Below are 10,828 nucleotides of genomic sequence, written 5' to 3' on the forward strand. Positions count from 1 at the left end.
TTGATTTCAGAGAGGAAGGGAGAGGGAGAGAGAGACTAGAATCATCAATGATGAGAGAAAATCATTGATTGGCTGCCTCCTTCATGCCCCCCATTGGGGATTGAGCCCACAACCCGGGCATGTGCCCTGACCCGGAATCAAACTGTGACCTCCTGGTTCATAGGTCAAGACTCAACCACTGCCGAAGCCGGTTTGGCTCAGTGGATGGAGCGTCGGCCTGTGGACTGAGGGGTCCCGGGTTCGATTCTGGTCAGGGGCATGTGCCTGGGTTGCGGGCACATCCCCAGTGGGAGATGTGCGGGAGGCAGCTGATCGATGTTTCTCTCTCATAGATGTTTCTGAATCTCTATCTCTCTCCCTTCCTCTCTGTAAACAATCAATAAAATATATTAAAAAAAAAAAAAGACTCAACCACTGAGCCACATTGGCTTGGCACTTATTATATTCTCCTGAAAATTTTCTGTTTTCTTCATGACTAGACAAAATTAAATCTCATATAAATTGCTTTTTTAATCTGCCTACTTAAAATATTAAGAAAGCCTCTGATTAGTCTAACATGGACTCATGTGGTAAAGGAATGCTACATTTACAGGAACACTAATATCAAGTACATATTAATATGTTTTCTCTTTCTGAATTATATGTTTTTTATAATAACTTTTAGCATTTATTTATATCATAGTTTATAATATAAAATGTGATAAAATAATGAAAGCTGACTTATTTTAGGCAGTATTCCTGTTTGGTCAGGATGAAAATTCTAAAAGTTTACAGAGAAAATGATTGATTTTAACTTCTTCTAATCCATAAAAATCTCAGAGTTGAAATAGATTGTATTAAGGGTATGAAATAAATTGGAGTACCTGATGTAGATATTAAAAAATTGAATGCATATTTTTCATGGTTACATGAACTTTATGATTACCTGTACTAGTGAGATTTGACTGATTAAGTCAGTGGTTCTCAACTCTGGCTACATATTAGAATTTTCTGGTGAGCTTTTCAAAAAATATCAGTGCCATGGCCCTTCCCCAGACCAAACAGAATCAGAATCTCTAGGAGTGGGGCTTGGGAAACAATTCTTAAAAAATGTCCCACATGATTGCAATAGGCAGTCATTGCAGCTGAGAATCACCGACTCCTTACAGTGTCTGACCCTGGAAACATGAATGATCATGTGGTCTATGTACTGGGAGTTGCCATTGCAGATCTACTACCAGCAGGTAGCAGTAGAGAGAAGTAAACACTAGGCCAGATGTCAGCCCTGCTTAAGAAGCCTGGCCAATGCACACTGGGTACCAAAAGGAACCTTTAAAGACTGCAAGATGTCTTAAAATTATTCTCAAGGTCGTGTTTTTTTGCTTTTTTCTGAAGCTTCTACTTGGGTCTAATATTTGGGAAGCTCAATATATGCAACCAAGGCAGGTGTTTGAAAGCCTGGGAAATAGGAAAGGAGAATGAGAAATTGTTCTTTTTCAAGGATTACTTTGCCTCCAAAAAATACAAATTTTCTTGGGAGAAATATCTATACCTGTCTATATTTATGTCTATGTTCTAGACCTTCAGAGCTGTGGAAAGAACTATGGAATTTAAAATCTAAGGTGGGGTATCTGATGCCATGACAATGTGATCTTGAGCAAGTTCATCTCTTAGTCCTCAGTTTCCTCATTTGTAAAATGGGGTCATATAGAAAAGCAACGGAAATACAAATCGCTTATAAAATTTTCCACTGTGCAAGTGTTAATTAATTTCTTTAACGTTGGCTTTTGTGAAAGAGTAGGTAGAAGCTACACTTACCTTCTCTCAGGACCACACTGGAATTACAACTAAAATATAGGACAATCAAACAATAAAAAAAAATAAGAAACAAATTTTTAAGGCAGATAAAATATTTTTACAAAACTAAACAAGTGGGACTACATCAAACTCAAAAGGTTTTGCACAACAAAGGAACCATCAATGCAATAAAAAGACAGCCCACTGAATGGGAGAACATATTCACCAATGATACATTTGATAAGGTGTTAATATCCAAAATTTATGAAGAACATATCAAACTCAACACACACACACACACACACACACACACACACACACACACACACCAATTTTAAAATGGACACTTCTCCAAAGAGGACATACAGAAGCCAATAGACATATGAAAAGATGCTCAATGGCACTAATCAACGGAGAGATGCCAATTAAAACCACAGTGAGATATCACCTTGCACCTGTCAGGATGGCTATCATCAATAAATCGACTACAACAAGTGTTGGTGAGGATGTGGAGAAAAGGGAATCCTTGTGCACTGTTGGTGGGAATGCAGACTGTTGCAGCCAGTATGGAAAACAATATGGCATTTCCTCAAAAAATAAAAAATGGAACTGCTGTATGAGTCAGTGATTCCATTTCTGGGAACATACCTAAAGAAACCTGAGTGAATAAAAAAGCTGTGGTACATTTACACAATGGAATACTACTTGGCCGTAAAAAAGAAGGAAATCTTACCTTTGTGACAGCATGGATGGACCTGGAGAGTATTATGCTAAGTGAAATAAACTAGTCAGAGAAAGACAAATAGCATATGATTTCACCTATATGTGGAATCTAATGAACAAAATAACCAACCAAAGATAGAAACAGACTCATAAATACAGAGAACAGATGAACAGCTGTCAGAGAGAAGGAGGTTAAGGGGCTTCGTGAAAAAGATAAAGGCATTAAGCAAAAATAGAAACAAATTCATAGACACAAACAACAGTATGGTGATTACCAGAGGGAAAGGGGGTTTGGGGGAGGTAGAAAAGGGTAAAGTGGTGACGAAAGAAGACTTGACATTGGGTGATAAATGTGTAATACAATATATGGATGATGTATTATAGAATTGTACAGTTGAAACCATATGATTTTATTAACCAATGTCACCCCCAATAAATTCAATGAAAAATAAATAACAAAAATAAAAATGTTTTAACTGCAAAAAAAAAAAGTTGGCTCTCAGATATATTGAAATTTCAAGTAAATCCCTTGATTTCGTAAGGGTCTCCCATGTACAGAGCCCTATACTGAGGTCCATGGTCTACTGAAGACCTTGACTCATTATCAAGCTTGGTTAGGAATATTCACCAAAAAAAGTAGTCATTGTTCTACATACCTGTACACACCTTAACTTCGTCTTGGTATCTCAAGAACTAGCTAATGAAGAGTTAGAGTTCAATTAAAATTACTGAAATATGGCTAAAATAGGACAGTCTTGTCTCAGCAAAGGGGAAGAGAGAGCACCACTGCATTTTTGACAGCCGGCTTCTGGAGAGTGGCCAAGTTTTAAAATGTTTATGTCCCCATGTTCTCCTGCCCCAAGAGGCTTAATAAAGATTCTGGTTGGAATTAAATTTACAATATGGTGGCGGGACCTTTCATTTTTCCTGAAGACACAGTCTAAGCCCTTTAGAATATTGTGTTTCATCTCTATAAATATCTGCAATTTACGGAGTGTCCCTCCTCCAACAAACTGCAAAAGACTGTTGATGATATTTGGCCTTCCAAGAACTAACAGATTTGTTTACAAACTACATTGAGTATTATTTTCAAGCTTTGCCATCAAAATGGAGAGCCTGAGCAGTCAGCAGCTGGGACATTTAACACACAGCCTTAGACTCAAAGCTCTTGTTACTTTATTTCTTTTCTTAAAATATATTTTTATTGATTTCAGATAGGAAGGAAGGGAGAGGGAGAGATAGAAACATCAATGATGAGAGAGAGAGTCATTGATTGGCTGCCTGCTGGATGCTTTACACTGGGGACCGAGCCCACAACCAGGCATGTGCACTGACCTGGAATAGAACTATGACTTCCTGGTTCCTAGGTTGACGCTCAACCACTGAGCCAGGCCAGCTGGGCCGAAAAGCTCTGATTTCTATGTCTCCACTCTCCATCTTTACTGTAGTGACTGAAGGGCTGGCCCAGGACCTGGCCCTCCTCACAGTCTCCTGTACAGGGTTGGGCAAGATAGGTTTACAGCTGTGAGTACACAAAGCACAGTTTATTCTTGCATTATTATTATTTACTGACTAGAAGCCCAGCACGCAAAATTGCGCAGCCACGCACGCAGCCTCCTGGTGACTAGTCTTTAGTCATTATGGCGTTATGACCACTCGGTTTTTATTATATAGATTGTTCTATTATTTATGTGTCTTACAACTATAAGCCTACTTTTTCCCCATGCCTGCATGCCTCATTTGGAGAAGACACTCAACCTTTCTCTAGAAGACATGGAGTGCTGGAATTGGAAGACCATCTGATCTAACATTCTCCTCTACAGAGTGAGGTTGAAAGACACACCCAAGGTAACTCCGTTAGGGGCAAAAACAAGAACTTGAACCTAGGACTCCTAACCTCCAGATTCACTGAATGAATTAGTAAGAAGCATTCACTAGCTCACAGAAGACCTATGAAAGGCTGCCACTGAGAAGGAGTGAAAGGTATGGAGTTATTCTACTCCCCGCAGTTCCCGGCAGGTCCCCTGTGCTATAAGGACACCAAGGTTACACATCTGAGTAGAACACATGACAGCAGAAGTAGTGGCATTTGGGGGGATTTGAAGATATGGACAGAAAGTAGAGGCTTCTTCTACCCCCACCTGCCTCCAGGAACTTTCCCAGCTTGTCTTACAAGAGAACAAACTGTTTCACCAAAGCTCTGAGTAAGGGCTTTCGGGACATCTGCACATAGTGGTCTGGACTTGGGTTGGTGAGCTGAGTGGGACAGGAATTTGTAAATAATAAAGCATTAGAGAAGCAACAGGGGATTACTGCCCATCTTTTATTTTAATCCAAGAAAGGCTTGGCTTTCGTTTGTACTGTTGGAATTTGGAGTCAGAACAAAACAGTGCGTTAAGAATGTTATGGAATTCAATCTTGGCTTTTAGAATGCAGAATCGCTACACATGTTCCTTTCATCACAGAAAAGCTCCAACCTGCTCTAAGTGAAGTTCCCTGGCTATTTCCTCATTCTAAGGCCCATAGGAAGCACATGTCTTTTATTGGACTCAAATCTACACATGATTAATATTGCAAAGACTGACAGTTTTGTGAGCAACCCTTGTGTAATGTAGTGATTTCAGGCATCCGGCACGTGAAGTTTACAAAGTTAAGTAATAATTTCAGCTATGTTAACTGCTCCATGAAAAGAAAGCTCAGGGGGTAGCAAAGACAATAAAACAATTAGAATTGTCATTCACACCCCCTAATACAGACCCAGCAGGTGTGTGTTGGCGTAATGCCTACACAGGCGCGTTAGCAGAACAGCTACCATGGCTGTGTTCTTGAGGGTCAGAGAAGAACATTCCTCTCCAACTGGGGGCTAACTTACCCCCAATAATGGGTCTCAGATACAGAATGACCATCTAAAGCTAACAGGCAAATTAGCCAAGGTGCATGGATTTAGTCCTAAAATAAAATAAATCCAGAGCAGAACTGGAAACTCAAGCAGAGACTAGGGAAAGATGGATGATTCTTCTCTGAATACAAACCTGCAAATATGAATGCCATCCCTGGCATCCGTGCCAGAATTAGTCCTGAATTTTTGTAAATGATCCAGGCTTGACATCTCTGAGGGTGTACATCACCCTACGTTTTCCCAGAAGCGGGATGCCAAGCTAATAAGGATAAATGGCAGAAGAGCGAGTTGAACTCTGAGAGAGTGGCGAGGCATGAGATCCCAGTGTTTTTCCGCCCCAGATTAGGGTACCGCTAAAAGTCAGCGCATTCCCTGGCCCACAGCATGCAGACTGTGGGGAACGGGCCTGCGCCCTCCAGGAGGCACAGGCGGGCTTCCAGGGTGGACAGAAGGCAGCTTGCGCTGGAAGTTCACCCACAGCGCAGTCTGCAGGGGGATCCCCGACAAAGCCACTTCCCCATTCAAACCGTGCTTCCAGACGTGCCATCGTTCCCTTATACATACGTATACTCTTAAGCCACCAGCAGATGAGCTTCCCAATTTTTTTAAATATATTTTTTATATTTTTTATTGATTTCAGAGAAGAAGGGAGAGGGATGGAGGGAGGGAGGGAGGGAGGGAAGGAGGGAGGGAGGGAGGGAGAGAGAGAGAGACATCAATAATGAGAAAGAATCATTGATTGGCTGCCTCCTGCATACCCCCACACTGGGGATCAAGCCCACAACCCAGGCATATGCCCTGACCCGGAATCCAACCCTCACCTTTTGGTTCATAGGTCGATGCTCAACCACTGAGCCATGCCTGCTAGGTCCTAATTCTTTTTGTTTCATGACCTAGGATGTTGGTATCTTTTCTGATATCTGACTGTGCATCGTAGCCATGCAGCAACTGTTTTCTCTTTCAATATTTGTACACACATATTTCTTTAATGTTGCAGGATGCTTGGAGCTAAGCAACACCCACATTCTTGGCTGATGATCCAAGTGCTAAAAAAACTGTTCAATTTTATCATAACGGAGAAAAACAGAGCCCATGGATTCAAGTAGTGATGCACAAATTTTTGTTGGTATTAAAAGTCATCTGGAACCCTCCTCCTTAAACACAAAAGCAAAAAACCTTGCAGATTGCAACCCCCCAGGCCCTATCCCTGAAGATACTGTTGTAGGTCCAGGAATCTGTCTTTTTTAACTAGGGCCCTAAGTGATTATGAGAGAGGCTCACAGGTTGTGCTCTGAGAAACCCTAAAATGAAGAGCGGTTTTAGCTATTCTCAACCACTTATTAAGCTATTATCTCAGAAAAACACCCATGAAGAGTTAAAAAGTCCTGTGAGTGAAGCAACCATTCTGTAGTGGGAAGTCTCTGGATGCCTCCAGAAGAGATAAAGGCAAATGCTTTGTTTCAAAAAATGACCTCATTCCATCATTTGGTTGCCTTCCCCTGCTCCTCCTCCTCCTTCCTGTTCTCCATGCCTTCCTCCCCTTCCTCCTCCTTTTTTGGTTCACTTAGGCACTAAATTCTTTTCTCCTCTATTATCCAACCTCCTTTTCAGAAGCTGTTGCAATGTTGTTAGAGGACTGTTTTTAAGAAGATGGAGTAGGTAACTATCCATTGTTAGCAGCACTTCAAGGTGCTCCTCAGAACTTCAGAAAGGCCAAGAGGCCGCTCTCTCCAGAGTCTTGGCGTTGGCTGGGAATAAATCACCTTATTTTTAAGATGACTATGGTAGATGTCACGTAAAGTGGTGGGGAAATTCAGTAGCACCCCATTGCTCAGATCCCAGCGAGGGAGTATTCCTCCTCTACTCTACACAGACACCCCCTCCAACATTACCAGGAACCGGCAAACACACAGCAGTCCACAAAAGTCACCTTGCCCCACCAAATTATAAACCAACTGCCCCAATAGAAGCCTCCAGGAACTAATGATCAAGCTTAGTCACCAGGGTAACTCCCAGCCTAGGAATGAAGCAGAGCTTTTGAAGTAGCAGTTGGGGAATGTGAGGGTAGCAGGACTAATTTAAGAGGTGGTTAACACAAACAAAGCTATTTACAAGCAAGGTCTTTCATTCTTTTATCGGTGAAGCAAAGCAGCTGCCCTGTTAGTCTTGACACTGTAATCTGACCAGTAAAATGGCAATTGGTTAACAACATCCTCTCACCAAATGAGGAAATGATGAAAAGATGTCTCCATGGACCCCTTTAGGGATAAACAGGGGGACATGCTTAGTATCTTTTAAACATTTGGCTGTTGTGATGGGAGGAAAGAAGCTGCAAACATGATGAATGATTAACAGTGGGGTTTGTATCCTGGTAGTTTGTATCCATCTTCCTTGTGGCTGAAGAGCTGTCTGCAGAGAATAATCCAGAAAAGGAAAAGAGAATGGGGGAGAAGCCAAGATGGCGGCATAGGTAAACACCAGAGTTTACTGCCTCGCACAACCACTTCAAAAATACAACTAAAAGACGCAATGGACATCACTCAGAACCACAGGAAGGCTGGCTGAGTGGAAATTCTACAACTAGAAGGAAAGAGAAAAGCATACTGAGACTCAGAGGAGGTGCGGTGCGGAAGTAAAATACTAAGGTACAGAGGCACACTCGGAGCAGGCTGGCGGCTGAGGGCGTGGTTGTCTTTTTCAATCGGGAGGGAGTCTCAGGCTCTGAGCTCCAGTTTCGGGCGAGTCTCTGGGGACCTAGACTCATAAGGGAGAAGCAGGACTGTCTGGCATCGGTCGGAACTCAAGGGCAGCTTTCTCTTGGAGGTACTTGCAGCAATTGCTGGGACACTGAGAAGCAGGGCCTCTGAAGGCAGGACTGAGAGCAGCCATAACTGCTCGCTCCGCCCGCCCTGTTGATCCCTTGGGACCCGCCCCGCCCAAGCCTTGCACAGAGGCGTTTGCTGGATAGCCTCAGGCAGAGGCTAGATTAGCACTTCCCTAGAGCTCCAGGACAGAAGTTCTCCCACTACAGACACAGCTGATTCTCACAGCCAATTGGCCTGGAGGGCAATCCCTCCCAGTGTTACCTACAACAATCAAGGCTTAACTACAACAAGACTGTGCACAAAGACCACAAGGGGGAACACCAAGAGTGTCCTCCTCAGGTAATTGGGGAGGCTGAACCACTGGGCCCCAGAGGACACTTAGCACAGAAAACCACTTTATCAACACAAGGAAGCATAAAAAATGCGGAGACAAAGAAACAGGACACAAATGACAGAAATGGAGGAAAGCAAACTGCTGGATATAGAGTTCAAAACCACACTTTTAAGGTTTTTCAAGAATTTTCTAGAAACTGCTGATAAATGTAGTGAGATCCTCAAGAAATCTAGTGAGACCCTCGATGTTGTGATAAAGGACCAACTAGAAATTAAGCATACACTGACTGAAATAAAGAATATTATACAGACTCCCAACAGCAGACCAGAGGAGCGCAAGAATCAAGTCAAAGATTTGAAATACGAAGAACCAAAAAACACCCAACCAGAAAAGCAAAATGAAAAAAGAATCCAAAAATACGAAGATAGTGTAAGGAGCCTCTGGGACAGCTTCAAGCGTACCAACATCCGAATTATAGGGGTGCCAGAAGAAGAGAGAGAGCAAGATATTGAAAACCTATTTGAAGAAATAATGACAGAAAACTTCCCCTACCTGGTGAAAGAAATAGACTTACAAGTCCAGGAAGCGCAGAGAACCCCAAACAAAAGGAATCCAAAGAGGACCACACCAAGACACATCATAATTAAAATGCCAAGAGCAAAAGACAAAGAGAGAATCTTAAAAGCAGCAAGAGGAAGAAAGTCAGTTACCTACAAGGGTGTACCCATACAATTGTCAGCTGATTTCTCAACAGAAACTTTGCAGGCCAGAAGGGAGTGGCAAGAAATATTCAAAGTGATGAATGCCAACAACCTACAACCAAGATTACTTTATCCAGCAAAGCTATCATTCAGAATTGAAGGTCAGATAAAGAGCTTCACAGATAAGGAAAAGCTAAAGGAGTTCATCACCACCAAACCAGTATTATATGAAATACTGAAAGGTATCCTTTAAGAAGAGGAAGAAGAAGAAAAAAGGTAAAGATACAAATTAGGAACAACAAATACACATCTATCAACAAGTGAATCTAAAAATCAAGTGAATAAATAATCTGATGAACAGAATGAACTGGTGATTATAATAGAATCAGGGGCATAGAAAGGGAATGGACTGACTATTCTTGGGGGGGAAAGGGGTGTGGGGGATGCGGGAAGAGACTGGACAAAAATCGCGCACCTATGAAAGAGGACAGTGGGTGGGGAGTGAGGGCGGAGGGTGGGGTGGGAACTCGGTGGAGGGGAGTTATGGGGGGAAAAAGGGGAACAAATGTAATAATCTGAACAATAAAGATTTAATTAAAAAAAGAAAAGTGTTCAAAATACAGCAAACTAAAAGCAAGGTTCAAGACAGCTGATGAAACATTTGGAGTTAAAAATGTAAAATAAAGATAAATTACACCCTCAAAAAAAAAAAAAAAGAAAAAAAGAAAAGAGAATGGAACTTTGAAAAGTTATTCTTTTTTCCAAAAGCAGAACAGCTTTTCTTCCTGTGCTCCCAATGCCTTGCCCAGTGGGGAATTAATCTTCCATCTGGGAACCTGGTGTTCATAAGCCTATGGAGGGAATGCTGAGTACAGGGAAGGGAATGGGATGCAAAAGTTCTCTCCTTTGAGCAGGAAACGGGCAGTCCTTACTCAGGGTTACTCAGCTTCTCTATGTTTCACTTCCAAGTCTCCTCAAAGCCACCTCAACCTTTCTGTTCATGCCTCTTGGACTATGAATTTGTTCTAAGTGCAGGGGAGGAGCAAATCCTGAAGTGTATGATCAACCAATGGAATCACCAAAGAGGTTCCACAGATCTGCCAAAGCCTTCCTACTGTAGGGTGTTACTAGGCTGACTCTGGGACCTGCAGTTCTGAGCTGTAAGGCATTACTTGGCAACTGATGTAACATATAGGTCCTACCAATTATTTGCATCAGCACCTTATCAAAATGAATCACCTGTGGATTTGTTCTGCTCCCAGCTGCTCACTCTACCTGGAGAATGCTAATAAAATGAATGGGCTATGCTTGCTCTTATTACTACTCATAGGCTATTTTGATACCATTGTCTCCTGGCCCCATTTTAGCTAATTACTGGTAATACCACTGTACGGGACTGATTCTCCCATTGCTCTATCTCCAAGATCCCAAACCTAAGCTGCTATTTATAGCCAAGAAAATCTATAAAAAGCCAGCGACCAGAATGCCATAACGACCAGAACAACCAGAGACCAGAACACCATGGCCCCTCGCCGAGGCTGGCCCCGCCCCCCAGGGAGCTGTTAGGGGC

The sequence above is a fragment of the Myotis lucifugus genome, unplaced genomic scaffold (assembly GCF_000147115.1).
Source record: "Myotis lucifugus unplaced genomic scaffold, Myoluc2.0 scaffold_44, whole genome shotgun sequence".
NCBI classification, from domain to species: Eukaryota; Metazoa; Chordata; class Mammalia; order Chiroptera; family Vespertilionidae; genus Myotis; species Myotis lucifugus.